This window comes from Epinephelus lanceolatus, chromosome 24 (assembly GCF_041903045.1).
Source record: "Epinephelus lanceolatus isolate andai-2023 chromosome 24, ASM4190304v1, whole genome shotgun sequence".
Taxonomy (NCBI): Eukaryota; Metazoa; Chordata; class Actinopteri; order Perciformes; family Serranidae; genus Epinephelus; species Epinephelus lanceolatus.
In genome coordinates this window covers 25,477,501-25,485,000 of record NC_135757.1, presented here as the reverse complement: position 1 = coordinate 25,485,000, position 7,500 = coordinate 25,477,501, and positions in this window count along the sequence as shown.

The window sequence follows — 7,500 nt, the reverse complement described above, 5'->3', positions numbered from 1 at the left end:
TCCGATCTCCGCCTCTCGCACCTCCGCCAAGCACTGGTGACAGACATTAAAGGGGGCATGAGCTCCGTTTCCGCCCAGCCTTTGCCAGGCTGTCCATTTCACTGCCCCGTGGCCGGGGAGCGCCGCAACGGCCGCCGCCGAGCCGGTCACGGGCCCCCGGGCCCGGCCAAAGGGTGGACCCCACCGGTGCTCGGCCCCCACGCGCCCCACGGAGCCCCCGCTCGCGCCAGGCACCCCCGGGGCTCGGCTCTCGCTGGCCCCGACGGACCCGCCGCCCCTCCTCACCCTTGACAGACATTAAAGGGGGCATGAGCTCCGTTTCCGCCCAGCCTTTGCCAGGCTGTCCATTTCACTGCCCCGAGGCCGGGGAGCGCCGCAACGGCCGCCGCCGACCCGGTCACGGGCCCCCGGGCCCGGCCAAAGGGTGGACCCCACCGGTGCTCGGCCCCCACGCGCCCCACGGAGCCCCCGCTCGCGCCAGGCACCCCCGGGGCTCGGCTCTCGCTGGCCCCGACGGACCCGCCGCCCCTCCTCACCCTTGACAGACATTAAAGGGGGCATGAGCTCCGTTTCCGCCCAGCCTTTGCCAGGCTGTCCATTTCACTGCCCCGTGGCCGGGGAGCGCCGCAACGGCCGCCGCCGACCCGGTCACGGGCCCCCGGGCCCGGCCAAAGGGTGGACCCCACCGGTGCTCGGCCCCCACGCGCCCCACGGAGCCCCCGCTCGCGCCAGGCACCCCCGGGGCTCGGCTCTCGCTGGCCCCGACCGACCCGCCGCCCTCCGCCTATCTCACCTCCACCCAGCACTGGAGGCAGGCATTAAAGGGGGAATTTATCCCCTGTGTTCCACCCTCACTTCACCCAGCTCTCTGGCTCTCTGTCTCCCTCCCTCTCCTCTCCCCTCTCTGGGGGAGACTCTCACCGTCCCAGGCCTCATTCTCCCACCTCCACCCAGCGCTGGAGGCAGGCATTAAAGGGGGAATTAATCCCCTGTGTTCCATGCTCACTTCACCCAGCTCTCTGGCTCTCTGTCTCCCTCCCTCCCTCTTCTCTCCCCTCTCTGGGGGAGACTCTCACCGTCCCAGGCCTCATTCTCCCACCTCCACCCAGCGCTGGAGGCAGGCATTAAAGGGGGAATTAATCCCCTGTGTTCCATCCTCACTTCACCCAGCTCTCTGGCTCTCTGTCTCCCTCCCTCTTCTCTCCCCTCTCTGGGGGAGACTCTCAACCTCCCAGGCCTCATTCTCCCACCTCCACCCAGCGCTGGAGGCAGGCATTAAAGGGGGAATTAATCCCCTGTGTTCCATCCTCACTTCACCCAGCTCTCTGGCTCTCTGTCTCCCTCCCTCTTCTCTCCCCTCTCTGGGGGAGACTCTCAACCTCCCAGGCCTCATTCTCCCACCTCCACCCAGCGCTGGAGGCAGGCATTAAAGGGGGAATTAATCCCCTGTGTTCCATGCTCACTTCACCCAGCTCTCTGGCTCTCTGTCTCCCTCCCTCTTCTCTCCCCTCTCTGGGGGAGACTCTCACCGTCCCAGGCCTCATTCTCCCACCTCCACCCAGCACTGGAGGCAGGCATTAAAGGGGGAATTAATCCCCCGTGTACCACCCTCACTTCACCCAGCTCTCTGGCTCTCTGTCTCCCTCCCTCCCTCTTCTCTCCCCTCTCTGGGGGAGACTCTCACCGTCCCAGGCCTCATTCTCCCACCTCCACCCAGCGCTGGAGGCAGGCATTAAAGGGGGAATTAATCCCCTGTGTTCCATGCTCACTTCACCCAGCTCTCTGGCTCTCTGTCTCCCTCCCTCTTCTCTCCCCTCTCTGGGGGAGACTCTCACCGTCCCAGGCCTCATTCTCCCACCTCCACCCAGCACTGGAGGCAGGCATTAAAGGGGGAATTAATCCCCCGTGTACCACCCTCACTTCACCCAGCTCTCTGGCTCTCTGTCTCCCTCCCTCCCTCTTCTCTCCCCTCTCTGGGGGAGACTCTCACCGTCCCAGGCCTCATTCTCCCACCTCCACCCAGCACTGGAGGCAGGCATTAAAGGGGGAATTAATCCCCCGTGTACCACCCTCACTTCACCCAGCTCTCTGGCTCTCTGTCTCCCTCCCTCTCCTCTCCCCTCTCTGGGGGAGACTCTCACCGTCCCAGGCCTCATTCTCCCACCTCCACCCAGCACTGGAGTAAGATCTTAGGGGACACTTTAATCCCTGTACCACCCTCACTTCACCCAGCTCTCTGGCTCTCTGTCTCCCTCCCTCCTCTCTCCCCTCTCTGGGGGAGACTCTCAACCTCCCAGGCCTCATTCTCCCACCTCCACCCAGCGCTGGAGGCAGGCATTAAAGGGGGAATTAATCCCCTGTGTTCCACCCTCACTTCACCCAGCTCTCTGGCTCTCTGTCTCCCTCCCTCCTCTCTCCCCTCTCTGGGGGAGACTCTCAACCTCCCAGGCATCACTCTCCCACCTCCACCCAGCGCTGGAGGCAGGCATTAAAGGGGGAATTAATCCCCTGTGTTCCACCCTCACTTCACCCAGCTCTCTGGCTCTCTGTCTCCCTCCCTCTTCTCTCCCCTCTCTGGGGGAGACTCTCACCGTCCCAGGCCTCATTCTCCCACCTCCACCCAGCACTGGAGTAAGATCTTAGGGGACACTTTAATCCCTGTACCACCCTCACTTCACCCAGCTCTCTGGCTCTCTGTCTCCCTCCCTCCTCTCTCCCCTCTCTGGGGGAGACTCTCACCGTCCCAGGCATCATTCTCCCACCTCCACCAAGCGCTGGAGGCAGGCATTAAAGGGGGAATTAATCCCCTGTGTTCCACCCTCACTTCACCCAGCTCTCTGGCTCTCTGTCTCCCTCCCTCTTCTCTCCCCTCTCTGGGGGAGACTCTCAACCTCCCAGGCCTCATTCTCCCACCTCCACCCAGCGCTGGAGGCAGGCATTAAAGGGGGAATTAATCCCCTGTGTTCCATGCTCACTTCACCCAGCTCTCTGGCTCTCTGTCTCCCTCCCTCTTCTCTCCCCTCTCTGGGGGAGACTCTCACCGTCCCAGGCCTCATTCTCCCACCTCCACCCAGCACTGGAGGCAGGCATTAAAGGGGGAATTAATCCCCCGTGTACCACCCTCACTTCACCCAGCTCTCTGGCTCTCTGTCTCCCTCCCTCCCTCTTCTCTCCCCTCTCTGGGGGAGACTCTCACCGTCCCAGGCCTCATTCTCCCACCTCCACCCAGCACTGGAGGCAGGCATTAAAGGGGGAATTAATCCCCCGTGTACCACCCTCACTTCACCCAGCTCTCTGGCTCTCTGTCTCCCTCCCTCCCTCTTCTCTCCCCTCTCTGGGGGAGACTCTCACCGTCCCAGGCCTCATTCTCCCACCTCCACCCAGCACTGGAGTCAGATCTTAGGGGACACTTTAATCCCTGTACCACCCTCACTTCACCCAGCTCCCTGGCTCTCTGTCTCCCTCCCTCTTCTCTCCCCTCTCTGGGGGAGACTCTCACCGTCCCAGGCCTCATTCTCCCACCTCCACCCAGCACTGGAGTAAGATCTTAGGGGACACTTTAATCCCTGTACCACCCTCACTTCACCCAGCTCTCTGGCTCTCTGTCTCCCTCCCTCCTCTCTCCCCTCTCTGGGGGAGACTCTCACCGTCCCAGGCCTCATTCTCCCACCTCCACCCAGCGCTGGAGGCAGGCATTAAAGGGGGAATTAATCCCCTGTGTTCCACGCTCACTTCACCCAGCTCTCTGGCTCTCTGTCTCCCTCCCTCTCCTCTCCCCTCTCTGGGGGAGACTCTCACCGTCCCAGGCCTCATTCTCCCACCTCCACCCAGCACTGGAGTAAGATCTTAGGGGACACTTTAATCCCTGTACCACCCTCACTTCACCCAGCTCTCTGGCTCTCTGTCTCCCTCCCTCCTCTCTCCCCTCTCTGGGGGAGACTCTCAACCTCCCAGGCCTCATTCTCCCACCTCCACCCAGCGCTGGAGGCAGGCATTAAAGGGGGAATTAATCCCCTGTGTTCCACCCTCACTTCACCCAGCTCTCTGGCTCTCTGTCTCCCTCCCTCCTCTCTCCCCTCTCTGGGGGAGACTCTCAACCTCCCAGGCCTCATTCTCCCACCTCCACCCAGCACTGGAGTAAGATCTTAGGGGACACTTTAATCCCTGTACCACCCTCACTTCACCCAGCTCTCTGGCTCTCTGTCTCCCTCCCTCCTCTCTCCCCTCTCTGGGGGAGACTCTCACCGTCCCAGGCCTCATTCTCCCACCTCCACCCAGCACTGGAGGCAGGCATTAAAGGGGGAATTAATCCCCCGTGTACCACCCTCACTTCACCCAGCTCTCTGGCTCTCTGTCTCCCTCCCTCCCTCTTCTCTCCCCTCTCTGGGGGAGACTCTCACCGTCCCAGGCCTCATTCTCCCACCTCCACCCAGCACTGGAGTCAGATCTTAGGGGACACTTTAATCCCTGTACCACCCTCACTTCACCCAGCTCCCTGGCTCTCTGTCTCCCTCCCTCTTCTCTCCCCTCTCTGGGGGAGACTCTCACCGTCCCAGGCCTCATTCTCCCACCTCCACCCAGCACTGGAGTAAGATCTTAGGGGACACTTTAATCCCTGTACCACCCTCACTTCACCCAGCTCCCTGGCTCTCTGTCTCCCTCCCTCTTCTCTCCCCTCTCTGGGGGAGACTCTCACCGTCCCAGGCCTCATTCTCCCACCTCCACCCAGCACTGGAGTCAGATCTTAGGGGACACTTTAATCCCTGTACCACCCTCACTTCACCCAGCTCTCTGGCTCTCTGTCTCCCTCCCTCCTCTCTCCCCTCTCTGGGGGAGACTCTCACCGTCCCAGGCCTCATTCTCCCACCTCCACCCAGCGCTGGAGGCAGGCATTAAAGGGGGAATTAATCCCCTGTGTTCCATGCTCACTTCACCCAGCTCTCTGGCTCTCTGTCTCCCTCCCTCCCTCTTCTCTCCCCTCTCTGGGGGAGACTCTCACCGTCCCAGGCCTCATTCTCCCACCTCCACCCAGCGCTGGAGGCAGGCATTAAAGGGGGAATTAATCCCCCGTGTTCCATCCTCACTTCACCCAGCTCTCTGGCTCTCTGTCTCCCTCCCTCTTCTCTCCCCTCTCTGGGGGAGACTCTCAACCTCCCAGGCCTCATTCTCCCACCTCCACCCAGCGCTGGAGGCAGGCATTAAAGGGGGAATTAATCCCCTGTGTTCCATGCTCACTTCACCCAGCTCTCTGGCTCTCTGTCTCCCTCCCTCTTCTCTCCCCTCTCTGGGGGAGACTCTCACCGTCCCAGGCCTCATTCTCCCACCTCCACCCAGCACTGGAGGCAGGCATTAAAGGGGGAATTAATCCCCCGTGTACCACCCTCACTTCACCCAGCTCTCTGGCTCTCTGTCTCCCTCCCTCCCTCTTCTCTCCCCTCTCTGGGGGAGACTCTCACCGTCCCAGGCCTCATTCTCCCACCTCCACCCAGCACTGGAGTCAGATCTTAGGGGACACTTTAATCCCTGTACCACCCTCACTTCACCCAGCTCCCTGGCTCTCTGTCTCCCTCCCTCTTCTCTCCCCTCTCTGGGGGAGACTCTCAACCTCCCAGGCCTCATTCTCCCACCTCCACCCAGCGCTGGAGGCAGGCATTAAAGGGGGAATTAATCCCCTGTGTTCCATCCTCACTTCACCCAGCTCTCTGGCTCTCTGTCTCCCTCCCTCCCTCTTCTCTCCCCTCTCTGGGGGAGACTCTCACCGTCCCAGGCCTCATTCTCCCACCTCCACCCAGCGCTGGAGGCAGGCATTAAAGGGGGAATTAATCCCCTGTGTTCCATGCTCACTTCACCCAGCTCTCTGGCTCTCTGTCTCCCTCCCTCCCTCTTCTCTCCCCTCTCTGGGGGAGACTCTCAACCTCCCAGGCCTCATTCTCCCACCTCCACCCAGCGCTGGAGGCAGGCATTAAAGGGGGAATTAATCCCCTGTGTTCCATGCTCACTTCACCCAGCTCTCTGGCTCTCTGTCTCCCTCCCTCCCTCTTCTCTCCCCTCTCTGGGGGAGACTCTCACCGTCCCAGGCCTCATTCTCCCACCTCCACCCAGCGCTGGAGGCAGGCATTAAAGGGGGAATTAATCCCCTGTGTTCCATGCTCACTTCACCCAGCTCTCTGGCTCTCTGTCTCCCTCCCTCCCTCTTCTCTCCCCTCTCTGGGGGAGACTCTCACCGTCCCAGGCCTCATTCTCCCACCTCCACCCAGCGCTGGAGGCAGGCATTAAAGGGGGAATTAATCCCCTGTGTTCCATGCTCACTTCACCCAGCTCTCTGGCTCTCTGTCTCCCTCCCTCCCTCTTCTCTCCCCTCTCTGGGGGAGACTCTCACCGTCCCAGGCCTCATTCTCCCACCTCCACCCAGCGCTGGAGGCAGGCATTAAAGGGGGAATTAATCCCCTGTGTTCCACCCTCACTTCACCCAGCTCTCTGGCTCTCTGTCTCCCTCCCTCTTCTCTCCCCTCTCTGGGGGAGACTCTCAACCTCCCAGGCCTCATTCTCCCACCTCCACCCAGCGCTGGAGGCAGGCATTAAAGGGGGAATTAATCCCCTGTGTTCCATGCTCACTTCACCCAGCTCTCTGGCTCTCTGTCTCCCTCCCTCTTCTCTCCCCTCTCTGGGGGAGACTCTCAACCTCCCAGGCCTCATTCTCCCACCTCCACCCAGCGCTGGAGGCAGGCATTAAAGGGGGAATTAATCCCCTGTGTTCCATGCTCACTTCACCCAGCTCTCTGGCTCTCTGTCTCCCTCCCTCCCTCTCCTCTCCCCTCTCTGGGGGAGACTCTCACCGTCCCAGGCCTCATTCTCCCACCTCCACCCAGCACTGGAGTCAGATCTTAGGGGACACTTTAATCCCTGTACCACCCTCACTTCACCCAGCTCCCTGGCTCTCTGTCTCCCTCCCTCTTCTCTCCCCTCTCTGGGGGAGACTCTCACCGTCCCAGGCCTCATTCTCCCACCTCCACCCAGCGCTGGAGGCAGGCATTAAAGGGGGAATTAATCCCCCGTGTTCCACCCTCACTTCACCCAGCTCCCTGGCTCTCTGTCTCCCTCCCTCTTCTCTCCCCTCTCTGGGGGAGACTCTCACCGTCCCAGGCCTCATTCTCCCACCTCCACCCAGCGCTGGAGGCAGGCATTAAAGGGGGAATTAATCCCCCGTGTTCCACCCTCACTTCACCCAGCTCTCTGGCTCTCTGTCTCCCTCCCTCTTCTCTCCCCTCTCTGGGGGAGACTCTCAACCTCCCAGGCCTCATTCTCCCACCTCCACCCAGCACTGGAGTAAGATCTTAGGGGACACTTTAATCCCTGTACCACCCTCACTTCACCCAGCTCTCTGGCTCTCTGTCTCACTCCCTCCTCTCTCCCCTCTCTGGGGGAGACTCTCAACCTCCCAGGCATCATTCTCCCACCTCCACCCAGCACTGGAGTCAGATCTTAGGGGACACTTTAATC